Source organism: Sturnira hondurensis, unplaced genomic scaffold (genome assembly GCF_014824575.4).
Source record: "Sturnira hondurensis isolate 20B ecotype Veracruz unplaced genomic scaffold, ASM1482457v3 Scaffold0012467, whole genome shotgun sequence".
Classification (NCBI taxonomy): Eukaryota; Metazoa; Chordata; class Mammalia; order Chiroptera; family Phyllostomidae; genus Sturnira; species Sturnira hondurensis.
In genome coordinates, this window is record NW_028085098.1 from 1,942,518 (window position 1) to 1,954,503 (window position 11,986).

An 11,986-nucleotide genomic window follows, 5' to 3' on the forward strand; every position below is an offset into this window, starting at 1 on the left:
ATCATATTGTCATACCAATAGGTGCAAAAATTTCTGATAAAAACCAATACTTATTTATGATAAGAACTTTCAGTAAACTAGTAATAGATGGGAACTTCCTCAACTTGATAAAGAATATCTACAATAATCCTGCCACAAACATCATACTTAATGATGAACATAAAACTTTCCAACTAAAAACAGTAGCAAGGCAAGGATTTCCTGTCTCATCACTCCTTTTAACAACATTCCTGCTCTTCTAGCTAATGCAATTAAATAAGATAAAAAAAGTATACACATTCTGAAGGAAGAAAAAAGCTGTCATGTTCAAAGGTAACATGATTGTCTACGTAGCAAATAAAAAATAATCATCAACCATCTACAACAAATCTTTGGTACTAATAAAAATTATATGAAGGTGGTCAAATAGAAAATTAATATATAGAAGTCAATCTCTTTATTATATATTATCAATAAACATGTAGAATTTGAAATTAAATACACAATCCCTTTTACATTAACACTGCTAAAAAGAAATAGGTATAAATAATAAAATATGCACAACATCTGTAAGATGAATACTACAAAATTCTTTAAAAAAAATTTTATTGTTGTTCAAGTACAGTTGTTTCCGTTTTCTTCCCACCACTCCTCCCATCCCAGACATCCCCACCTCCCACCCTCGATCCTACTCCATTTTGGCATTGCTTAAGAAGCCATGTGTCTGTGTGTCCTTTATACATATTTCTAGACAACCCTCCCCTCTTTACTCCCACTAGCCCCTCCCACCTCCCCACTGGTTACTATCAGTTTGTTTTTAATACTACAAAATTCTTATGATTCAAAGAAGATCATACAAAATCAAAGAACTAAATAATGGAGAGATGTTCCAGTTCATGGATAAGAATGCTCAATATTATTAAGATGTCAGTTCTTCTCAACTCAATCTATAGTTTAAGCACAATTCCATCCTAAATCTTTATTTTATGGATTAAAATAAAAAACCTGATTCTCAAGTTTCTATGGAGAGGCAAAAGACACAGAATAGCCAGTTGAATACTTAAATAGGAGAACAAAGTTGGGGGACTGATACTACCTGACTTCAAGATTTACTATAAAGCTATGATAATCAAGGCAGTGTTAGAAAAGATAAATAGATCAAGAAAAGAATAGAGAGCCCCAAAACAGACCCACACAAACATAGTCAACTGAGCTTTAACAAAAGTGTGAAGACAATATAATGGAGAAGATAGTCTTTTCAACAAATGATGTTGGAACAACTGCACAGCCAAATGCAAATAAACAAAACCAGAAAGAATGAATCCAGATGGACCTTACATCCATCAAAAAATTAACTCCAAGTAGATAACATACTTGAATGTAAAATGCAAAACTATAAACTTCTAGAAGATAACATGGGACAAAATTTAGATGATCTTGGGCAGGATGATGGCATTGTAGATACAATACCAAAGGCATAATCTATGAAAGAATGGACAAGCTGAACTATATAGTAAGATAAAAAATTTATGCTTTGCAAAGTGAATGTCAAGTGAAAATAAGCCAGGTGGTGAAAGCCAAATACCATATAATCTCACCTATAAGTGGAATCTAATCAAGAAAACAAACAAGCAAGTAAAATATAACCAGAGATATTGAAATAAAGAACAAACTGACAGTAACCAGAGGTGGGGGAGAGATAATGGGGGAAAATAGGGGAAGGATAGTCAAGGAACATGTATAAAGGATGCATGGACAAAGCCAAAGGGGGTAGGATCAAGGGAGGGATATGGGGATGGGTGGGGTGGAGGAGTGGTGGTGGGAAAATGGAGACAACTGTGCTTCAATCACAGTAAAAAAAAAAGAAGAAAATAAGTCATAGACTGGAAGACAAAAGACATATCTGATGAAGAACTGTTATTCAAAGTATACAAAAAAGTTTAAACTCTACAATAAGAAAACAAACAATACTATTTAAAAAATGAGCCATAAAGCTAAATAATCCCCTCACCAGAGAGGATGTACACATGGCAAATAAACATGTAAAAAGAAGCTCTTCATTTTATGTCACCAAGGACATGCAAAGAGGGGAGGCAGGAGGGGATAATGGTGGGGAAAGGATGAAGGGTTCATAGGAACAACTATGAAGGACACATGGAAAAAACCAAGGAGGGGTGGAATCAGGGGAAGGAGGTGGGGATGGCTGGAGTGGGGGGAAAGGGTAAATGACGGTACCTAAAAAAAACAATAAAAAAACCCCACCGATGAAATGCTACTCTGCATCTATTAAAATGGCCCAAATCTGGAACACACCAAATGCTGGTAAGATGTGGAGCAGCACATCTCACGCATTGCGGGTGGCAATGCAATACAGCTACTTTGGAAAACGGTTTGATAGTTTCTTACAAATCTAGATATACTCTTCCCATACTATCCAGCAATCACACTCCTTGTTTTTTACCCACAGAAATAAAAATCTTATGTCTACACAAAATCTACACACAGCTGTTTATAGAAGCTTTATTTATAATTGCCAAAACTTGGATGCAACCAAGGTATCTTTTAAGAAGTGCATGGATAAGTGAGCTGTGGTACATCTAAATAATGAAATATTATTCAGAGCTAAAATGAAACGAGCTATCAAGACATGGAATGACACAATGGAACTTTAAATGACACAGTGAAGCAAGCCAATCTGAAAGGCTATCTACTCTATGATTCCAACTATATGACATTTTGAAAAAGACAAAACTATATAAGCAAACAAAAGATCTAGTTAAAAACTGACAGTAACCAGAGGGAAGGGGGGAAGGGATAATGGGGGAAAGAAGGGAAAGGGCTGCCAAGGAACATGTATAAAGGACCCATGAACAAAGCCAAAGGAGGTACAACTGAGGGTGGGAAGTGAGGGTTGAGTGGGGGAAGGGGCAGTTGTAGGGGGAAAATGGAGGACAACTGTACTTGAACAAGAATTTTAAATAAGGGTCAGATTAAGGGGGTAAATGGTGATGAAACAGCAGAGAACAGAGGATTTTTAGGATAGTGTAAGTACTCTGTATGATAGTATAATAATAGTATAATTTGTCTAAACCCACAGAATGTACAACATGAAGACTGATGGTAATGTAAACCAGAAACTTTGAATGGTAGTGATGTGTTAATGTAGATTCAGCAATTGTAATAAACATCCTCTTCTGGTGTGGGACACTGATTGTAGTAATGGCCGTGTGTGCAAAGACAAGGCATATAATGGAATTCTCTGCACTTTCTGTTCAATTTTGCTGTGAACCTAAAACTGCAAAAATTTTTAAATAATTAAAATAATTTAAAAGAGAAGTTTGAAAGTATAGAACAGCATGAAGAAAATAAAAATCACATAATTTTATTAGCAGAGAAATGTTGCTGTTGCTGTCTTCCTATTTCTGTATTTTTATCCTCTCTGTGTTTTTGCACGGGTAGCTTTTTATACTCTTTCCTGTGCAAATGTACATGTTTTTTTTTTTTTTCACAAAATTGCAATTGTGTTGCCTATACTGCTTTGTATTTACCTTTAAAATATATTTTGGGTGTTTCTTACATCACATTAAGCATTCTGTTATAGTATACTTTTAATGGGTAAATTCAGCTTGCCTGAAAAATGCAGGAAAAGAACCTAAAAAAGGCATTAGGATCAAATAATGTTTTTGTTCATTTTAACAGTAACCAAAACATGTTTTTGGGCTATGGACTGAGAGAAATGAACCCATAGGTTGACTGAAGAGAAATATTTATTAAATAAATGAACTGAAGATAAAAATGGAATAAGGCAGGGAGAGCCAGGCTATAGGACAGTGGGATTTAGCCTTGGGAATCAGCAGGCACATTTTCAGATGGAAACAAATGTACTTAAAGTTGCATGGCTGGGGAGATGGTGATGCGAGTTCTGGCTAATGTTTATGTCTGCAATAAGCTAAGGGTAAAGTAATTTCTAACTAATAGGAAAAAGAGAAGTTAATTTCAAATAGTAATTGAAAGTTAGCATTATTCTTTAAGGTAGAGGGCTAGATAATCAAAAAGGAGATGAAGCTGTCATAAAGTGGTATTTCACCTGAACTTAGAATACTTGGATATACCAGTGATTCTATAGATATTGCTGAAAATTTGTTGCTACATAGATTTTATTTAAACAAATTATTTGAATTTATTTGGTTTCCCTGTTCTCACACTGCAGATTTTTAAAATACTCTAAAATTTATCTGAAGAAGTTTTTGTTGATTGGTTTGGTTGTGAGAAAGGAGAGATAAATGTATCTTATTTCTGTGTAACTTTTTATTTCTTCCATAGATATATGACACTCTGACCTCTTATCTCTAGGTATTAAAATAAGGCTCAGAATTTTCAAAGATATTATATTATTCAACTGAATTATCCTAATTCCTTATTCAGAGCTAATAACAATAGACTTAAATATCAGCCCTTTAATCTTTGTTTGTTTGCATTGGTTGATGGATAGGAAGTTCCTAATGGAACACTTATGGTATGTATATAATAAAAATATTGACTGATAAGAAATAAATGCTTAGTGTTTTTCACTCTTGTGTCTCTGTGACTTAGACATTTCTGTTTGTTTTTGTTATATATTCAGGCTGATTCTGTAGTCATGGTAGCAAAATGGTTCCAGTACAATTTCTTCTTTGAGTTGGCCAAAACCATGAACTATGGCCCATCCGACACTGACTGACCCTGGAAATAGGAAACTGTTCTCAGGTCTGGCACAAAGTAGCTGTGTGGTTTTGGAAAGTTATTTTTCTTTACTTGTGGCTTTGCTTAATGAAATGATTCAACTTGATTGTTTTGGTGGTATCATTCAAAGTCCTGAATTTCTTACCTGTATTTAAATTTGATTGTAGATTGCCCACCATGACATTACTGTGTAGATTCTATCAGAGGACCCAGTGGAAAATGACCACTGAAGTGCACCTGGAAGTGGCTTCAAGAACAACATTGCTACTGGGAGTTTTGGTGTCTTATAAACACAATCAGTGGTTTTAAAGGTCAGCTGTGCAGTTACTTATATTAGGAATATGCTTCTTTGAATATCAGATAATCCTCATATGACACTGCTGAATGTAACTGAAGAAGATTACACAGTACCAATAATCTTAGGAAATGGTCACATTGTACTAAGGGAAATTAAGGCAACAAAAGCAGTCAATTATGAGTCACCGCAGTGAGGTAGAAGAAAAGGTTGAAATGACATTTCCAATTTAGAAATTTTATTCATAGTCACTGAAACTTTCCAAGACTGTTTAGTTTTGGACTTACACGTTTTGAACGTATTCTGAACTTCAAATCAAATTTATCTAAGAGCATTATGTACTTCTATTCATTCCTTTGAGCTTATATAGTATGTCAGGGAAAACAAACTAATATTTTTTTTTGGAAAAACACAAAGATATATTCCTCACCTATTAAGGACTAGCTGGATGTTTAACTAACATATAGTAACTTATTAACATTATTCATTTCAAACAAAGAACTTAATGTACAACTCCAACAAAGTAATCCTAGAATACGACCTGTATTTGAATATATTTCTATCTAGAATATCTCTTGAGTAAATGCTGTTTCTGCTGTTGGTATGAAAACGAATGCCCCTTTTATTCCAGAAGATAGTCTTACTGAGAAAAGGCATCAGCTGATTAAAGACTTGTTTTCTAATATGCCACTGTAATAAGGATATCCATGTAATCAATCAGTGAAATATACCAGGAACTCTTACATCTATTAAGGAACTGGGGACCAGCTGCATATTTTCCCAGATTACTTCATAAATACTTAATAACACATTCTATCATCTGGCTATTTAGTTTACAGCCATTTGGTCTGAATCTTATTTGCAATTGTGCCAACAATTTCTAAATCACTTCTTTCAGAACAAAGAGCCTTTGTCTTGCAAAAAATAAAACAAGAAGTCCAGCAGAAATTCCTTAATGTTTTACCCTTTTATAGGTTTAGGAGAGTGGATAACAGGGAAAAGACTCCTCTGTGGAGTTTCTTTAGAAGAAATTGAAATAAAAGGTAGAGAATAATGTGCTTATCAAGTTATTATTATACATGCTTGCAAGAAATTCCCATGGCAAAATTAGTAAATAAATGAAGGCAACTACTTTAAAATTTTGTCAATATAGCTGCCCTGAGGGGACTGCCTTCCAGTCAGCTTGTCCAAAAATAGAAATGAACAGGGCTAGAAAGATTGGTAGACTTTCTATCCATTTTTTTCATCAGAGGAACATGGGCCTTATTATTATTATTTGATCTCTGCAAACTGTGGGAATGCCTGGCCTCTTAACAGAAAAGCCAGACAAACTCACAAAGTTACTGCCATTTGTCTCACAAGCCTCTCATTTGATTCTTTGGGTTAAAGTGCCCAGTGGAAGTCAAAATTTCAGAAGCTTCTGCACTTACTGGGATTTAAATCTTTTAACCATCTACAAATTGAATTATTAAACAATAATATAGACAGGGTTCCCAGACTAAATTGTTCACCTTTGTTACTCTTTTAGTTTGTCCCTTCCAGTTAAATCTAACCAATCAGAAACCCAGACTAAAATAATAGGAGGAAATTACTGCAAACTAGCCAGTTGGACTTGAGAAGTGCATCATAAAAACTTGTTTCATATATTTTTCTGTGTGGGTCTAAAATGCTTTTCTAATTGCTTGATAAGCCCTGGGACAAGCTCTCCAAATCTAATTGTTTCTTCATATTCCTTTTAAAGTTGACTGGAGATCTGTTTGCTGAAGTACCTAGAGGAGTATTTTGCTGGGAGCTGCAGGTTCCGCTTCTCGCTTCTCCTGGGCCATTCCTGAGGAGTAGTTAGGCAGTGGGCTGCCAAATGGAATGAAAATGTTTATGTTTTTATGAAATGAATTGTCACAGGCTGGGGAATAATATATGTGAGGGCACTTGGTACATCCAAAGGGTGGGAGCCCATTAAAAGTAAGTGTTATATCTGAATATTTAGTACCATAAACAGTTTTTCTCTTTAAAATATTTCCCTGCTTTTCCCCCAGAGGTACTAGTTGGAAATTCAATCCAATTTTTAAACATCTACCAAATATCTACTGTGCAAAGTACATCATCGTGTATACAAAGTAGAAGAAGCTGCCTTCTTTTTTTTTTTTTTTAAGATTTTATTTATTTATTTTTAGATAGGGAAAAGGAATGAGAGAGAGAGAGAAACACAAATGTGTGGTTGCCTTTCCTGTGCCCCCTACTGGGGACCTGGCCCACAACCCAGGTATGTGCCCTGACTGGGAATTGAACTGGCAACCCTTTGGTTCCCACATTGCTATTCAGTCCACTGAGCCATACCAGCCAGGGTGAGGCTGTTTTCTGATTTTAAGAATCATGTAATCAAATAAAGGAAGAAGCAAATGCTTATTTAAGTGAGTATAAAGCACAGTGACTAATCATTAAAATCCTTTGCAATATCTCCCAAAGTCTATACTTCTCCTTTCATAGTACTTGACACACTCACACACGCAAATTTAATTGCACACTCAAAACTTACTTTGTCTGTCTTCCAGAGAAGAGACTAAGGCTTCTTGCTGTCTGTTTCATCTCTAGTACTTAGCATGACTGACACAGTAAGCACTCAATAAATGTTTGACAATTACATTGACCTAAGTTCTTTATAAGCCATTCAGATTTAATATTTTAATGATAACTGTATGCCGCAGCCCGCTGCAGCAGACGTGATCACGAGGTGAGGGGAGAGACTTAATTAAATGGAGAGGACCATAGCTCTGCTGGCATATGGCAACTTTATTCAAGGAATAGCTGTCTTATATACAAACTGTTAATGCCTAAAGCAAGACTGCAAGGAACTAGAAACAATGTTGTTTTTCAAAGTTCGTGCACTCCCTTAAGCTATCAAAAGGGCAAGAAGTTCTCATAACCATCTGGGAACATGACACCTGCGCCAGAGCCTTGTTGTGTCCTTCAAGGCTGGGAACTAAAAGGTTAGGAAAGTGTCAAGGTACCCGCCGGCTCCAGGGACCAGAAACCAAGTTCGTCCACCATTTTCACAGTGGAGAACTCTGTCCTTGGCCCCCTTAAGGCCTGGTGGACCCCCACAACTGTAGTTTTATTTGTTCCTACTGAGAAAAATCATTAGGGGATTCAGGAGAAACTTCAGTTATTTCCATGTTGGCTACTGGAGTAGGTGTTAGGTAAGATGGAAGTCTGTCCACTGTAGAAAAGCCGGTTGTTTTGGCCTGTACATATCCATTTCTCCTTCTACTAGCATACTCTAATTCTGCTTTTGCTTTGAGGAGTCACTTGTTCATTGTATATCACCGTCTCCGCCTATGAATTAAGATGACTCACACACTCAGGCTACTGAATGCTCGTGCCACTCAGGTAATGTCCCTGGAGTTGAGACTTTGTACTGAGTAACCCAGAGGATTTAACTGGAGGGATTCATCCTGACTGTTAGTTTTTGATTGCTATTATAATGAATTACCCAAGCTTAGTGGTTTGAAACAAAGCAAATTTATTGTCTTACATGGTCTGGAGGTCAGACTTTTGACACAGGTTTCATTGGGATAAAATTAAGATATTGACAGGGTTGTACTCCTTTCTGGAGACTGTAGATAAGAATCCACTTTCTTGCTTTTTTCAGTTTCTACAAGCTGCCTGCATTTCTTGACTTGTGGCCCCCTTCCTCCATCTTGAAAGCAAAAGGCATGTCCTCACATTGCATCTCCCTGACTGTTTCCGTTGTTACATATCTGACTCTGCTTGACTGCCTCCCTTTACCACTTTTAAGGACTCTTATGACTATCTTGGACTCATCTGAATAATCTGGCATTATCTCCTTATGTTAAGGTCAGCTGAATAGCAATTTTCATTCCACTTGCAACTTTAATACTCCTATACCACAAAAGGTGATGTATTCACAGGTTTTAGGGAACAGAATACAGGCATTTCTGAGGAGGCATTGTTTCACCCTCTACACTGAGGACTGGTTTTTAGAATCCTTTTCAGATTCTGTAAAACTACATTTTATCCTTCCAACAAATTTGCTCATCTTGTTTATTTTAGTTAGAATTGACTTTGCTTTGTTTTTGAACAAACAATCCAAATTGATTCAATGCTTGTTAGAGTCTCTAGCTGGAAATGAGGCAATCACCAAAGAAATGACTTCAATCTCATTCTGCTTCTGACATTGCTTCCTTTTCTGTTCCATTTTCAACAGAAAATAGCAGTAAGACAAGGTTTTGAAGAGCCTTGTAGCTGGGAATCTTGCAGTTCCTCAGAAATAGATCCAAGGTGGAGATTTAGGGTTGAAACTTTCCATATGAAGGTGATGAGGAGGCTGCAGCTCACCCTACCTCTCATGCATAGCAGTGAACAGGACTTCATCATATTTGTTCATGCAGAAAAGATGGGATGGACCAGGAAATATTTAAAACCAAGTATACAAATAAATGTAGACATTTTTGATTGTATACTTGCTGTGTTATAGGATATGAACCATCAAAACTGATTTCTGCAAACTAGTATCATTTTTTTCTTATCTGTTCTTACCTGTTCACTTATCTGCTTATCTGTGATACCAATATAGCCACTCAGCTTTATTTTCATTAAAGTCAACATAATATATATAATTTTCCATCCTTTCACTTTTATCTTGTTTATATTTATATATTTGAATATAATTTTTATCAACAGAAAATAGGTGCTGCTTTTAAAAAATCTAATGTGATAAATTCTGTCTTTTAGTTGGGCTGTTTAGGCCATTTATGTAAAATGTAATTGTTTATATCATTAGGTTTAAATTTATCTTGCTATTTCCAGTTTGTCCAAACTTTTATTTTTGTTCTTCTTTTCCTAGTTTTTGCTTTGTTTTAATTACTTTTATGATTCATTTTTCTTCTTTCACTGATTTATTAGCTATAACTTTATTGCTTTGTAGTTTTCATCAAATTTAGAAGAATTTTGACCATTTAAAAAGTTAAGGCTTTTTTAAAAAGGAGTTGCAGATTCACAGTGAAATTGAGGGGAAGGTACACATTTCTCATGCACTCAATGTCTCCTTCAGCGATTCCCCCATGATTAACATTTCAAATAGAGTGGAATGATGAACCATTTTTGTTACGATTGATGAACCTCCATTGATTGACACATCATAATAGACCAAAGTTCATAGTTTATGATTCAGTCTTGGTATTGTACATTCTATGGCTTTAGGTAGTGTATAATGACATGTATCCACCATTATGGTATCATACAGAGTATTTTAATGCCCTAAAAGTGTTCTGCACCTTACCTATTCATTCTTTTTCCTACCCGAACCTTGATAATCACTGACGTACAGTGTTCACTGTCTCCATAGTTTTACCTTTACCAGAATGTTAGATAGTTGGACTTGTATGGTTTGCAGCCTTTTCAGATTGTTCTTTCTCTTAGTTGTGTACATGTAAGATTTCTCCATGTCTACTCAAAGGTTGAAGCTCTTTTCTTTCACCCTGAAGAGTATTTCATGGCCTGGATGTACCATAATTATTGACATATCTATTTGCCCACAGAAGCATATTTTAGTTGCTTACAGGTTTTGGCAATTATGGATAAAGCTGCTATAAACATTTGTGTGCAGATTTTGTGTGGACATAAGATTTTGACTCCTATGGGTAAATATTATACCAAGGATGTCATTGTTGGATTATATGGTAAGGGTATGTTCAGTTATGTAAGAAACTGCTAAACTGTCTTCCACGGTGCCTGTGTGAGAATGTATGAGAATGTAATGTATGAGAATTCCTATTGTTCCATGTCTCAGTAGCCTTTGCACTGTCAGTCTTCCAGATGTTTACCATTCTAATAATCATGAAGTAGTAGTTTATTGTTATTTTAATTTGCATATCTCTGATGGCGTATGTTGAAGAGCTTCTTTTCATATGTTTATTTCCCATCTGTTTATCTTTAGTGAGGGATTTGCTTTGGTATTGGACCCATTTTTAAAATAGGGTTATTTGTATATAAGCATGCATAATCAACTATGTTGTTAAAATTATTTTTTGAGAAAACTATTATCTGTTAGATGAATTAAGAAAAAATAGAACATTTATTTTGCTTTCACTTATTCCTTCTTCATTGTTCTTCCTTTATGTAGATTTGAATTTCTAATCTACTATATTTTGTCTCTCTAAAGAACTTCTTTCAACATTTCTTGCAAGGCTGGTATTTGAAAACAAATACTCTAAATTTTATTTTTTTTCTCAGAAAGCTTTTGTTTCTCCTTTACCTTTGAGGGATAGTTTTATAGGGTAAAATATTCTAGGTGGTATGTGTTTTGTTCTTAGTACTTTACAGATTTCAGTCTATTCTCTTCTCACTGGCATTGTTTCTGAACAGTCAGTTCAGAATTGTGATTCTTATCTTCATTTCTTCCTGTATAAAAATCATAGTTTTATTCCTCTGGCTTCTATCAGAATTTTATTGTTTATCTTTGATTTTCTGTAGTTTGGAAATGATATATCTAGGTATAGTTTTTTAGGCATGTATGCTGTTGGTATTTCAGAGCTTTCTGGATCTGCAGTTTGATGTTTGACATTAATTTTGGGAAATTCGTTAATGTTTAAAATATTTCGTCCATGCCTATCTTTCTTCTCCTTCTACTATTTTCACTATGCATAAGTTATACCTTTTGTAGTTGTCTCACAGTGTTTGGCTATTTTTGTTTTATGTTTTCACTCTTTGTTGTCAACAAAAGTTTTCATTCTTTAGTTTTTGAGGATACTCTGGATATACCTTCTAGATTCTTTCTTCAGCCCGTCTACCAGTAAGTCCATTAAAGACATTCTTCATTATTGCTACAGTGTTTTTGATTTGTAGTATTCTTTGAATACTTTTTTTTGCCAAGCCTCTACCCCCCAAGACTGGGTCCTGGAGTTTTTAATTCTCAGAGTTGTCCACACTCAGTCTTCAGAAATTCATCACTTACAGTTCAGGTTTTTCTAC